Raw genomic sequence first — 13,734 nt, forward strand, 5'->3', positions numbered from 1 at the left:
CTCACTCACTTCACTCACTCACTTCACTCACTTCACTCACTCACTTCACTCACTTCACTCACTCACTTCACTCACTTCACTCACTCCCTCCCTCCCTCCCTCCCTCACTCACTCACTCACTCCCTCCCTCACTCCCTCACTCCCTCACTCACTCTCTGCCATCAGGTCGGTTCTTGCTCTGAGTGACCCTGTGGGACAGGGTAGAACTGCCTTTGTGGGTTTCCAGGATGGTTACTCTTTACTGGATTAGAAAGCCTCATGGTTTTGAACTGCTGACTTCGTGGTTAGCAGCCTGAGGTGTAGCCATGTGAACTCACAAAGATGCTATAGGGCAGGGTAGAACCATCCCCAAGGATTTCCAAGACTGAATCTTTACAGCAGGCAGCCTCATCTTTTCCCGGCAGAAAAAGTGGTGGGTTTGAACTTCCAGTCCTTTGGTTAATAGGCGGATGCTTAATCACTGTGCCACCAGGACACCACAGAACAAGAAGCATCTGAAGAACTGGTGGCATAGTGGGTGAATCACTGAGCTGTGCGTGAACTGCAAGGTCAGAGGTTTAAATCCAGTCGCTTCCTGGGAGAAAGATGAAGCTGTCTGAGCCAGTAAAGATTTAAAGCCTCAGAAACTCAGAGGGGTTGTTCTAACTGTCTTATGGGGTCACTATGAGTCGGAATGAAGTCCATCACATTTGAGTTTGGGTTTGGGTATATACCAGGTGAGACCCCTGGGTGACACACACAGTTTTCTCTCGACTGCTAGCCTGAAGGTTTGTAGTTCAAATGCACTCAGTGGACCGGGGAAGAAATGGCGGTAAAGATCACAGCCATGAAAATCTCATGGAGTCTTCTCCACTCTAACACATGTTGTCAGCACGGGCCAGAAGTCACTCGACTGCGATGTGGTTTTTATATGCCAGGTAGTCTGACAAATCTCCCATATTTCATCCAATTCTAAAAAAAAAAAGAAAAAGATAATCTTTATTCTGTCTGTTTTACAGAAGCTCAGAAAGTGTAAACAGCTCACTGGACACAGGGATTCATAAGCAATGTTTCTCCTTCATTCTGTTGCCCTTCCTGGGGCATCATGGACTTGGGTAGGTGATTGTCTGGGACTGGCTTGACGTGGGCACACCTGTAAGTGAGGCATCTCTTCATATGAGCGAGAGTCAGGGCCCCTTATTACCGTATCCAGGTACACTGTTGGATGCCATTTGCTCTCTTTGGGAAGTCATTTTGTGTGGACGTGGGGTGAGGATAGATGGAGGGGAGTGATATTGCCTTACCTTATGTTGCTGTTAGCTGCCATGGAGGAGGTACCGACCCATCATGACCTTCTGCACAACAGAACGAAACACTCCCCTGTTCCTGGCCTTCCTCACAATTGTTCCTCTTCTCGAGCCCACTGTTGCTCACTCCGTCTCCTTCAGGGTCTTCCCCTCCTTTGCTGCCCCTCGACGTTACCAAACATGATGTCCTTTCCAGGGACTGGTCTTACCTAACAGTCAGGTTTATTTATCAGTTGCCTTTCAAGGATTTTGAAAGCAGCAAACTGGCAAGAAAAGCTGGGCTTCAATCTATCTGTCACAACCCAATCTCACTTCAATAAGATGCCTTCTGTCACCAGCATCACTGCAATAGTAAGCTCTTGCAACCGGTCACTGACACGTCACCACATCTCCTGACACTTGGAAGGAGTGGAGCAGGACAGCTGCTACCTTCTTTTCTACCAAAAGAAATGGGGCCCTCAGGGTATAGTGGTTACTCCTTGAGCTGCGATCCCCATGGTTGGCAGTTCGAGAGCTCCGAGGGAGAAGACTGGGCTTCTTACTCCCATAAACAGTTACCGTCTCAGATACCCACAGGGGGTTGCAATGGGTCAGCATCGACTCGATGGCAGTGAGCTTGGTTTGGTTTGACCCAAAGGAAGGTGAGACGCACGACCTCAGGGAGTTGGGGACAAGCAACAACCAGCTCTGTGACCTTGAGCCGTTTGCCTCCTGCTTCCTGGACCGCTGTCTCCCCACATGTACACGGAGATGCTCAGACATGGTTGGCTTTCATGGAGTTGCTGGAAGAATGAACCAGAGAACAGCCACGCTGCACGTGCTAGCAGAGTCTGGCCACAGTTGTTAGCTGCCACTTAATTGGCTCTGACTCATGGAGATCCCAGGCGACACAGAACGAACTGTTGCCGGCTCTCCTGGCATCGTCACGGTCATTGCTGTGCTCAAGACCGTTGTGAGGACACTGGGTTTTGAGTGCCTTTCAACCTAGAAGGCGCATCTTTCAGTGTTACAGCAGCCAACCTTCTGTTGTAACCTACAGGATTTCCATGAATTGATTTTTCAGAGTCAGACGCCCAAGGCTGCTGTTGCCCCTACTCGCTCTTAGTCTGGAAGACATGCTGACACTTAGGACCCTGCTGCTCATTGAGGCACTGGAAATGCAGCTTTGAGTGTTACAGCAATGTGCAGACTACCACAATGCGACAGAAGGACAGACTGATGTTGTAAGGCGCCATCGTCTCCGTGTATAAGAGAATGAAACGTTGCCCGGTCCTGCGCCATCCTCATCCTTGTGATGTTGCAGCTACGGTGTCCATCCATCTTCTCGAGGGTCTCCCTCTTTGTCACTCACGTCCTTTCCCAGGGACTGGTCCTCCCCATAACACGTCCAGAGTACCTGGGATGACGTGTTGTCAGCCTCGCGGCGAAGCGCTTTCTGGCTGTACTTCTTCCAAGACAGATTTGTCCGTGCTTCTGGCAGCCCACGGGACTTTCAATATCTTTCCCCGACACAGTCATGCGAAGGCAGCATTTCATCTCTAGTCTTCTGATTCCCCGCCCAGCCCTCACATGCACGCGTACACGGCCATTGAACACGGCAAGACGTGGGACAGGAGCCCTTCAGTTCTTAAAGTGACATCTTTGGTCTTTAGCACCTGAAAGAGGTCTTGTGCCACAGATTTGTCCACTGTAATATGTCGTTTGATTTCTCGACCTGAGTGTTCCCTGAGTGTTGGCTGTGGATCCCAGTACAATGGACTCTGTGATAACGCCAGTCTTTTGTCCACATCTTATCCCAGAGGGTGACCATGGAGCCCATATGAAAGCTCTAGGCTCAATTCTGGAGGTTGGACTTGCTCTGTGCCTTGGCCGTCCTGCACCAACGTAACCACGGTGCAATCTTTCGCTGAGTTTCCCGTGGGGCGGGGCTTAGAGCGCATTCTGCAGGTGGCTAATCCTTCACTGGACAGGTACTCCTTCCTCCCGCTGCCCTCCAAAGGCCACTACATAGTCTGGCCGAAAGCTCAAGTGTCCCCTGTGTCCCTTGCCTCGCACAGCCCTGTAAATTGCCTGAGCTGAATTCTGCACACACCTCAGTGGAAGGGGAATTATTTGCCAGATATACGGTGCCTGAGAGAAGGGCCTCTTATGAATCAGTGTTCAAATATGTTACCGACTCCATAAACAGAGAGGTTTGTTGTAAATTAAGGGAAGGAAGGAAGGTGCCTGCAAGAGCCCTTGTTCATCTACTGTTTTCTAGTAACCACACTTTCCCCTTAAGTAGTGCATAATTCCCTGGGACCTGCTGGGCAGGCAGCTTGGAAGAGTGGAGGTGTAATTACACGGCAGTTGTTCGGTGGTTAGAGCTACACAATAAGAGCAAGCAATAGATACGGACAGCCTCTGGGGGGCTTGGCTGAGCTCTCAGGAGTGGGACACAGGCTGCCTGGCATCTGTTTGGCAATCTTAGGGCCAGGGTGGTGAGGGGCCGTGCGAGCTGGTGAAGGGAGCAATAGCTTTGGCAGGGGCAGAGCAGACCAGCAAACAGAGCTCTGACTCTCATCAAAAAAACGGGAGCCGGGGTTTCTAGGGCTGTGGATACAGGGGAAACGCTGCTCTGTGTGGGTGATAGGCATGCTGAAAATGTATGGCTGTGTGCTGGCAGATTGCTAGCTAGCCGGATCAGGGCCTGGCCAGCCACAAGGTTCAGGAAATGGGGTCAGCCAGGGTCAAGTCGTCACTGGTGGGCATGGGGAGGAGTCTAAAGTGGAGCATGCTGTTGAGGTGAAGAGAACATGCTCCCAGAATCCAGATGAGCTTCCCGACTGCCATTGTCTCCAAGGGACATCCCCAGGGCATCAGACTGGCTCACCTGGAGCCGTTCTCTGCAACATTATCCTCCTCTCCCTTTTCAGCCAGGCCTTCTGGGGCTCCCATCCCCACTGACTCTGGATTCCAAGCCAATCCTGCCCAAGACAGGACGGACTTAGGAGCTCTGGCTGCCTTCTTCCCACCTGCCTCTCACCCCATGGATGTTAGTGGTCATCCTCACTGCTAACCATCCCAGGCTCCTGATATGGTCTGTTGTATTGTGGTTTAGGAGTGAGGGGGCGGGAGCAGGTCTACAAATCCTTGGTAATAACGGCCCGTGCAGGTATCCACTGAGACAGCCACTGTCCTACATGCGCCTTTACTTGTCCACCCATCCAGGTTGCCACTGGGACATCCCTATTCTAACCACCCGGTCCAATTTAATCGGAAGAATGAATGAGTGAATGAAGGGTGGAGCCACTTTTGGTGGTGCATGGGGCAGGTGGAGATTCAACAATAGCTTCCCAACTTTCCTTTCTCTCTCCATCTCGCCTGCCAGTCTTTCTTTCTACATCATGGCATGCATAGAACATGGTAATGTGAGTAGGGCACAGTAGGATTAAGGGAGGAGGCTGGCTGAGACCAGGTCCCATGAAGTGCCCTGAGGCTTCTGGGAATCCATGTCTTATATGTCTGTAGTCCACTCTGATGCACCATTGTGCCGCAGCAAACCAGAAGGAAAGCTGCATCCACCAGCAGGACTGCGGATCTGGGTGGAAGCACATGCCGGCCGGGGCTTGGGGATCCTAGTCCAGGTGGGTAGAAGAAGCTGGTAGCTTCTATTTCACTCTTCAAAAGAGAGAAGGCCTCGTTCAGTTAATGGCGCAAAATGGCTGTGAATTTGGGTCTGTTCCACTTCGGATCATGATCACAGCTCCTCACTGGATTGAATGCCCAGTAGACACTAATTGGGTTACTTCTGCTGCATGCATGGAGGGAGCCTCATCAGTGTTACCCCTCCCTCCCATTCTCTGTCAGGAAAGCATTTGAAGTTAAGGGCATGATTCCTGCTCAGCTGGCCAGAGTGCAAGATAGCCTCATTATGCGAGACCTGAAAGAACACCCCCAGGTTGATGCGATTGAAAGAGAGCTCACTTCAGTCTGACTGGGGTGGAGAGGAGCCTTCTTTGCAGCATTTTTGAGACCTTTGTCCAGTGACCAGTCCTGTCTTCCCAAGCTTGGTGAGACATCTGCTTTCCCTTTGGTTGCTTTCCATTCTCACTCAGCTGTGTCTTCTTGACAGCCCCGGAGGATGAGGCAGCTGCTTATGTTCAGGACTCCCGAGTTGCACAACTCAGGGAGCACCATGAACACCCTGCCCTGGAGTTGCACAACATGAGGCGATCCCCATGACCAGTCCCCAGGTCCTGCCCTGCCTCTTCATGCTAAGTCCATACTAGATCCTGACTTGGACTCTGTTCCCACTGTCCTGATACTGGGGCTCACCTCAACGGGAAGAACCTGAGCCCAGGAACACATCTGGATTCAAAAGAGCCTAGCTCTGTTGTGTGATCTTGGGCAAATCAATTAATCTCTGTTTTTGTTTTTTAATCAAATGCAAAATGAAAACCAAAAGCCAGTTACTGCCACTGAGTCGGTTCTGAGTCATGGCCACCCCTGTGTGTCAGAGTGGACCTGTGGTCCACAAGGCTTTCTTTCTAAGGCCGATTCTTTGGAAGAATATTGCCAGTCTTTTCTTCTGAGATGCCTCTAGGTGAATGCTGACCTTCAACCTTTCAGTTACTAGTGAGAATGTTAACAGTTTGCACCATGCAGTGACTGCAAATGTAAAATAGATAGTAATTTCCATCACAAGGTTAGTGCAAGGATTATATGACAATAAATTTGTAAAAGATTTTTAGCAACATTGTAAAACACTATAAAAATATTGGTTATCTTTGGTCAGTTGGATGCTGTACTATATTCTAATTAGTGTTTGTTTAAATAACTTGGCAGAAGACCCAGGGAGTGAAGGACAAAATTTACCTTTCCTAGGACCAATCCTTGTCTTGCTTGGGTTCACAATCAATACTCATGAAGCAGCAGTCCAGAGATCAAACAACACATTGCATTGGGTGAAACTACTGCACTAGAGCTCTTTAAGTTGTTGAAAAGGAAGGGTGCTGTATTAGAACCAAGGCACACCTGACCCAAACCATGTTATTTTCAATTGCCTCATATGCCTGAGAAAGTTGGGCATCGAGTAAGGAAGACCAATAAACAAACAGACAAGAAATAAATAAATGCATTTGAACTAGGGTGCTGGAGAAGAATGCTGAAAGTACCATGGACTGCTAAAAAAGATAAGCAAATCTGTCTTGGAAGAAATATGGCCAGAATGCTCCTTAGGAGGCACTGATGGCAAGACTTCATCTTACCTACTTTGGACATGTTGTCAGGGGAGACATCATGCTCGGTAAACCGGAAGGACAGCAAGAAAGAGGAAGGCCCTAGAGTTACTTAATTGTGCCAACCTGGCCGATAATTACATGTGGGGCTAATTGAAAGGTGGAGGGATAAATGGGTAGTGAGCCTTGCCTTTCTAGTTCTCGGGTCTCTTGCTTTGTGATGGTCGCACCAGGGTGCAGCTGCCTTAGCAGTTCCCTGCTTCAGCTTGCAAGATTGACTTCCTACAAGACGTCCCCAAGGAGAAGCTACATGGACCTATCCCGATGCAGCCCTGGGTGCTGGAGCAGCCGTGTGGAGACCCCTGCTAGTGCTGAGATGCGTATTCGTTCACTGACTCAGCTTTCCTCCTGCAGTCAGCAGCATTGCCTCTGTTTTGTGAGGTGGAGGACTTTGTGGACTGGTGTTGGGTTAATGGGTTACTGTTGGACTTGTGGACTTGGGCAGCATTGGGTTGGGATGTTTTCGTGATGCACACTTTCTTTACATAAAACTCTCTTATACATGAGTTGCTGTGGATTTGTTTCTCTATAGTACCTAGACTTATACAGCCCTCAAGGAGAAGGACTGAAGCAGCTGCCGCAGTAATGGGCTCAGGCAGAGTTGGGAGGACGGGGCAGGGGTGTGCAGTGTTTCTTTCTGTCGTGCCTAGGGTTGCTATGGATCAGAACCGACTCCATGACACCTAACAGCAGCCTCAAGTGTAAACCAAAGACATTCATCTTACAGGGGGTTCCCAAATCAAGTACAACAGAGCCAGTCCTTCCTGGGCCTGCGCCATCCTCACACCTGCTCTTGTGTAGCAGCCCCTTGGTGAAGCCCCTGTGCCAATCCACCTCATCAGGAGCCTTCCTCGTTTTCCCTGCTCCTCTACTTGACCAAGTATGATGACCTGGCTGCTAGACTCCAGGGACTTGTCTCTCCCGATAACATGTTCGAAGTTTGTGAGCCAATGTCTCTGCATCTATGGAGCGTTCTGGCTGTACTTCTTCCAAGAAGACTTGTTTGTTCTTCTGTCAGTCCATGGCTCTTTCAATATTCTTCACCAGCGCCATAGTTCACACGATAGTTGTACTGCACGTTTTGGGGGTTTTTCCTTATTCCATGGCCAACTTTCTCATGCTTATGAGGCAACTGAAAATACCTTAGTTTGGGTCAGGTTTGTCTTAGTCTATAAAGTAACCTCCCCGCTTTGTAATACGCTACATAGGTCTTGTGCAGCAGGTTTACCTAATGCAATTCATCTTTTGACATTTTGACTGTTGCTTCCATAAACATTAATGGTGGATCTAAGCAAGACAAAATTATTGACAACTTCAGCCTTTTCTCCATTTAGCATGATTAGCCCAGTTTTCCAGGTTTCCCCACTTATCATTTATTGGTCCAGTTCTGAGGACTTTGGTCTTCTTAACATTGATTTGTAATCCACACCGAAGGCTGCCATCTTTGATCTTCATCAGCAAGTGCTTCAAGGCCTCCTCACTTTCAGCAAGCCAGGTTGCATCATTTGCTTATAGAGGGTTGTTAATAAGCCTTCCTTCAATCCTGATGCTATATTCTTCTTAATAGAAGTTAGCTTCTCAGATGATTTGCTCAGCATACAGATTGGACAAGCATAGTGAGAGGATACAACCTTGATGCACACCTTTCCTGATTTTTAAATTATGAAATATTCCCTTGTTCTGGTCACAAAACTGCCTCTTGATCCATGCACATATTCCGAATGAGCAGAACGAAGTGTTCTGAAAACCCCATTCTTCTCATGGTTATCCAAAGTTTGTTATGGTTCACACAGTTAAATGCCTTGGCATAGTCAATAAAACACAAGTCAACATCTTTATGGTACTCTCTGCTGTCAGCTAAATCCATTTGACATCAGCAGTGATATCCCTTGGTCCATGTCCTTTTCTGAATCTGGCCTGAACTCCTGGTAGTTCCCTGACAATGTACTACTGCAGCCATTGTTGGATGATCTTCAGCAATATTTTACTTGCATGTGATATCAGTGATATTGCTCTAGAGTTTAAACATTCTATTGTATCCCTTTTCCTTGGAATGGATACAGATATGGATGTCTTCCAGTCATTTGATCAAGTAGCTGTCTTAGAGATTTCCTGGCATAGGCAAGTAAGTGCATCCAGGGCTTCAGCAGCTTGTTGAAACATTTCAATTGGTATTCCATCAATTCCTGGTGCCTTGTTTGTGGCTAATGCTTTCAGTGCAGCTTAAACTGTTTCCTTCAGTATCATTGGTTCTTGCTCAGATGGTAACTCCTAAAATGGTGGAATATTGACTAATTCCTTTTGGCAAAGTGATTCTGTGTATTCTTTTCATCCTTTCTTGATTCTTCCTGCATCATTCCATATATTTGCCCATAGCCTCTTTCAAGATTGCAACTTGAGGCTTGCATTTTTTCTTGGGTTCTTCTATTTTAAATATGCTGAGTGTGCTGTTCCCGTTTGGGTTTCTAAGTCTAGGTCCTTGAACATCTCATTATAATATTTGGCTTTGTCTTCCTGAACTGCCCTTTGGAAATTTCTATTCAGTTCTTTGACTTCACCCTTTCTTCCATTTGCTTTAGCTACTCTACTATTAATAGCAAGTTTCAGAGTCTCTTCTGACATCCACTTAGACCTTTTCTTTCTTTCCTGTCTTTTTATTGACCTTTTGCTTTCTTCATGAATGATGTTCTTGATGTCCTCCCACAGTTCATCAAGTCTTCTGTCGTGAGTGTTCAATAAGTCAAATTTGCTGTTGAGATGCTCTCAAAATTCAGGTGAGAAAGATTCAAAGTCATATTTTGTTTGTTTTGGACTTATTCTAGTTTTTGTCAGCTTTATCCCGAATTTACATTTAAGCTGTTAATGGATTATTTCATAGTCGGTCCTTGGTCCGGTTTTAGCTGCTGATACTGAGCTTGTCCATCTTCTCTTCCCATAGATGTCATCAATTTGAAATCTATGCATTCTAGCTGGAGAAGTCCATGTATATAGTCACCTTTTGTGTTGTTGAGAAGAGGTGTTTGCTATGAACAAGTTGTTGATTTTTGCCAAATCTTATCATGCGATCTCCAGCTTTGTTTCTATCACCAAAGCCATATTTTCCAACTACTGTGCCTTCCTCTGTTTCCAACTTTTACATTCCAATCACAACTAATTATCAGTGCATCTTGATCAATTTCCAACTGAAGCCATTGGTAGAATTATTCAATTTCTTCATCACTAGCTTTTGTGGTTTGTGCATAAATTTGAATAATAGTTGTATTGATTGGACTTCCTTGAAGGTGGATAGATATCATCCTATCATACACAGTATTGTACTCATGATTGATTTTGCAATGTCCTTTTTGACAAGTGATGGGGTTTACCCCTTATCCTTCATTAATTGCTCATTCTACAGATTCTTATTGAACATCTATCCCAAGTCTAGGGATAGTAGCACTTGATCAGTAGAGCATACTACTTGTCATGCAGTGGATTATGCATTGGGCTGTTAAACACAAGGTCAGAAGTTCCAACCCACCAGCTGCACCATGGAAATAAGATGAGGTAGGCTGCTCCTGTAGAGATTTATAGCTTTGGAAACGCTTCGGAGCAGTTCTACTCTGTCTCATAGGGCCGCTTAGAGTTGTAATCAACTTGATGGCCATGGGTGGGTCTACTGGCAGTGAACTTGGAGTATATTAGGGAACAAAGAGATGCTTTCATTCAGGTTCGCCAAGAAGATGCCAAGATGGGCTAGATTTGCCAGAGACTTACTAAGGGAAGGACCAGGGAAGCAGGGAGAGCCTTCCATCTCTGATACAATGGAAGAAGCGGAGAAAGGAAGATTGTAGTAGAAAGGACCTCAGAATCAAGTCCATTCCAGGAATGGGTTGGCCAGGCCACTGGAGGCTCTTGCATCAAAGTTACCTCTAGGCGGAATCTAGCATCTTGCTCGAATGTACCTACCTTAGAACTCCTGCTGTACTCAGCTATGAGCATGTAGCAATGTGCAGGAAGGTTAGCCTTACATGATGGTGGATTCAGAGGGGCAGCAGTTGGGGATGTCAGTCAGTTCTGGGGCTTCATTCTCAGGGATAGACAAAAAACATTAGCTCTTTCATTTAAGGAGCGAAGGTGAGAGACAATAATCAGTAAGCATAATAAATAACTTAGACCGTTTCATAGAAGTTGGTAAGTAGAAAAAGTGGTCTGGGCGTGTCATAGTGGGGAGGGCTACACCTGCATGTAAGCCGATCATAGTAGATTTCACTGAGGAGATCTGTGAGCAAAACCCCTTGATTTGCTAAGGGACTTACCCATGTTGATAGCCGGGAAGGCAGTTTTCTTTGAAGAAGCAAAGTCGGTACAAAGGGCCGGTGGTAGGAGCATATCTGGTATGAGTGAGCAGCAGTCAGGAAGCTTATGTGTCTGGGACAGAATGAGTGGAGAGGAGAGTGGTAGCAGAGGGCTTCTGGGGGAAGCGAGCCTAAACACCGTCCTAAGGACTTAGTTTTTCTTTGAGCAACATGAGAAAATGGAGGGTTAGGGGCAAGGAAGGACGTGGGTGTGCGTGCACATACACATACACACATGCAGACATATATATCAACTTTTAATTGTGAATTAGATGGAAGCTTACAGAGCAAATCAGTTTTCCATTCAGCAATTATACACATTTTGTGTTATGCCTTTGAGTATCATCCCCACAATCTAACATCACTTTCTTCTTGTTTCATTCCTCCTTTCAAAACTCTCTCTGCCTCCTGAATGTTGCTTTTTTCTTGAGTAATGGATAGTTTTTTTCTCAATGAAGTCCTTTTATTTTTTACAGCAACCAAATGTGTTTAATGCAAAGCCCCTATAATATACAAACTGCAATCACAACAGCATTGACAAAGCAGCAAGGAGGTGGGAGGGAAGGTTTTCAGGCTCCAGACAACTTCCAGCTTCCCATGCCCATCCTGTGGCCCGTGAGCACGTGTGGTCTTGACAAGAGGACAGAGCATGGGTGGAAGGGCTTTGGTGCCCACACCCTGATAGCCAGAGCACAGTAGAACCCTCCCGACATACCAACTCTCTACCGCTGAACTCTAGGGAAGGCTAGGCCCAGCTAGGGGTGACTGAGAGGAGAGGCACCTGCTGATTGCACCATTGGGGGCAGCATTTTCCAGGGGTGACTGGGTTGCAAAGAGCTCAAAATCCTCCTGGAAGGACACTGTGTCCGAGCATACGCACTAATTAGGATTTCTTTGCCTGTGGCCTCAGATGTTCAGAAAGGAATGACAGGGCTAGAGCCTTGCCAGGCATTGACCAAGGAGGGTTATAGGGAGCAGCTTGGGGTCAGGGACATTCAGGGAGCACCATGGCCTCCAGGTGAGTTTACGGTGCAGGTGGAAGGGAGGAAGTAGGTGTATATCAGGAAGAACTGAGGACCTACTTCTTACAGGCCTATGGAGAGTTGAGATGCACCTCCTGGGCCTGGGCTGGGTGAGACAGGGTCTGTCCTTTCCATGGGGCCTAAATCTGACTGGTTTCATGTAAGTGACAGCCCCAAAAGTCCCCCAGATGGCCCACGTGCTCACTCTAGATGTGCCAGCCGGAGATTGGTCTCTGCTCTTGCAGAGACCCTGCAAGGCTGAGCCCCCTGGTAGATGCAGTTCATGGAGTTCTCAGGGAGGAAGCTAGGGATGCAGCCCGGGAGGCCCAGACCCTGGAGAGCCATGCAGCTGAAGGGGAGGCCCCCACTCAGGGAAAGGTCCTGGGTGTCCATAGCCTCCAGCTGATCAGCACTGTTGTCCCAGTTCATGTGGAACTGGGTCACTTGCGGGTTGGACGTCAAGATATTGTGCTGGAGCTGAGAGAAGCCTGGCTTCTGGGGTGGGTTCTTATGCAGCTCAGGGCTGGGGTACTCGTTGTTCACATAGTAGCCCACTTGGATGAACTCCTGTCCATCCATGGTAAGTGCAGGTGGTGAGCATCACAGTCACACCCACAGTATCAGTCTCCAGGATGAGGGAAAGATTGGGGGCATGAGCCTGAAAAACAAACACGTGCTTCCCTGCTGGGACTGGGCCAACCAGCACCGAGTCTAGGACTTGACCGAACTCCTCACTCTCGGCGGAGCCCACGTCAATGATCTTCCACTCCAGGTTATCCTCCAAGGTTTCATTGCTTTAGAAGCTAATCTTGAACTGGAAGGGGCTGTGAAAAGTACTCAGATTCTCCAGGACCGCCACATTCAACAACAACACCTTGGCCATCGCCTCACTGGGCCAGGGCTGGTACCAGGGCCAAGGTGGGGCTGGGCCAAGTGAGGTTCTGTGTCCAGTGGGGCAGGGGGTCAACATTACCCTGAGTAATTGATAGTTTAAGGAATGTCTATTTCCCTAATGTCATTATTCACCCTATAGACTTGTCCATTGCTTGGTTGAAAGTAGAGCCATGGGGTGATTTCAGTTTCAGGGTTGAAAGATTGCTAAGAGACATAGTCTTGAGGGTCCAGTAGTCTCTCTCTGACCAGTAACTGGTCATTTTTAAGATTTTGAGTTTTTCCTGCATTCCAGATTCCCCTACCCGGCCTTCTCTCCAGGGTTTCCTAATGTAACCCCTTTCAGAGTGGTCAATAGTGGAGGTCGGGAACCATCTTGTTCTTCTGATCTCGGGGTTGTAAAAGGCCCAGTCTGGTTCTTGTGTTGAGAATGAAATCCAGGCAGAGAAGATTAGAGGTAAGGTGGGAAGTGATGACACAAATCTAAATGAGAGGTGATGGTGGTTTCAGGCAGGGCGGCATCATTGGAGGGATTGAGAAGCAAGGCCTCAGATCCTGGATGAATTTCTAATTCTGTTGACCCAACAGGACATTCTGATTGGTAAGAGAAAAAGGAGAGTCAAGGATGATATGTCGATATCTATTTTTGGTCTGAATAGCTAGAAGAAACTAGTACCAGATCCATCAAAGTAGAATGGCTCAGTCAATGCCATTGAGTCAATTCTAATCCTTAGTGACTCTCCAGGACAAACTAGAACTTCCCCTTTGGGTGTCCTAGGCTGTAAATCTTTATGGGAGCCGAAAACCTCATTGTTTTCTCCTGCAGAGTTGCTTTGGGATTTGAATTGCTGACCCTGTGGTAATAGTCCAATACATAACAAACTATGCTACCAGGACTGAAGGTACAGCTCTAAAAAAA

The 13,734-nt window shown here is 47.4% G+C and overlaps 1 pseudogene; it reads right to left on the reverse strand.

The window, feature by feature from the left end:
* Positions 1-2,778: 2,778 nt before the first annotated feature.
* LOC101663941 lies at positions 2,779-12,807 on the reverse strand (annotated as a pseudogene).
* Positions 12,808-13,734: the final 927 nt, after the last annotated feature.

Source organism: Echinops telfairi, unplaced genomic scaffold (assembly GCF_000313985.2).
Source record: "Echinops telfairi isolate 266 unplaced genomic scaffold, ASM31398v2 ScPeMD7_9;HRSCAF=40, whole genome shotgun sequence".
Taxonomy (NCBI): domain Eukaryota; kingdom Metazoa; phylum Chordata; class Mammalia; order Afrosoricida; family Tenrecidae; genus Echinops; species Echinops telfairi.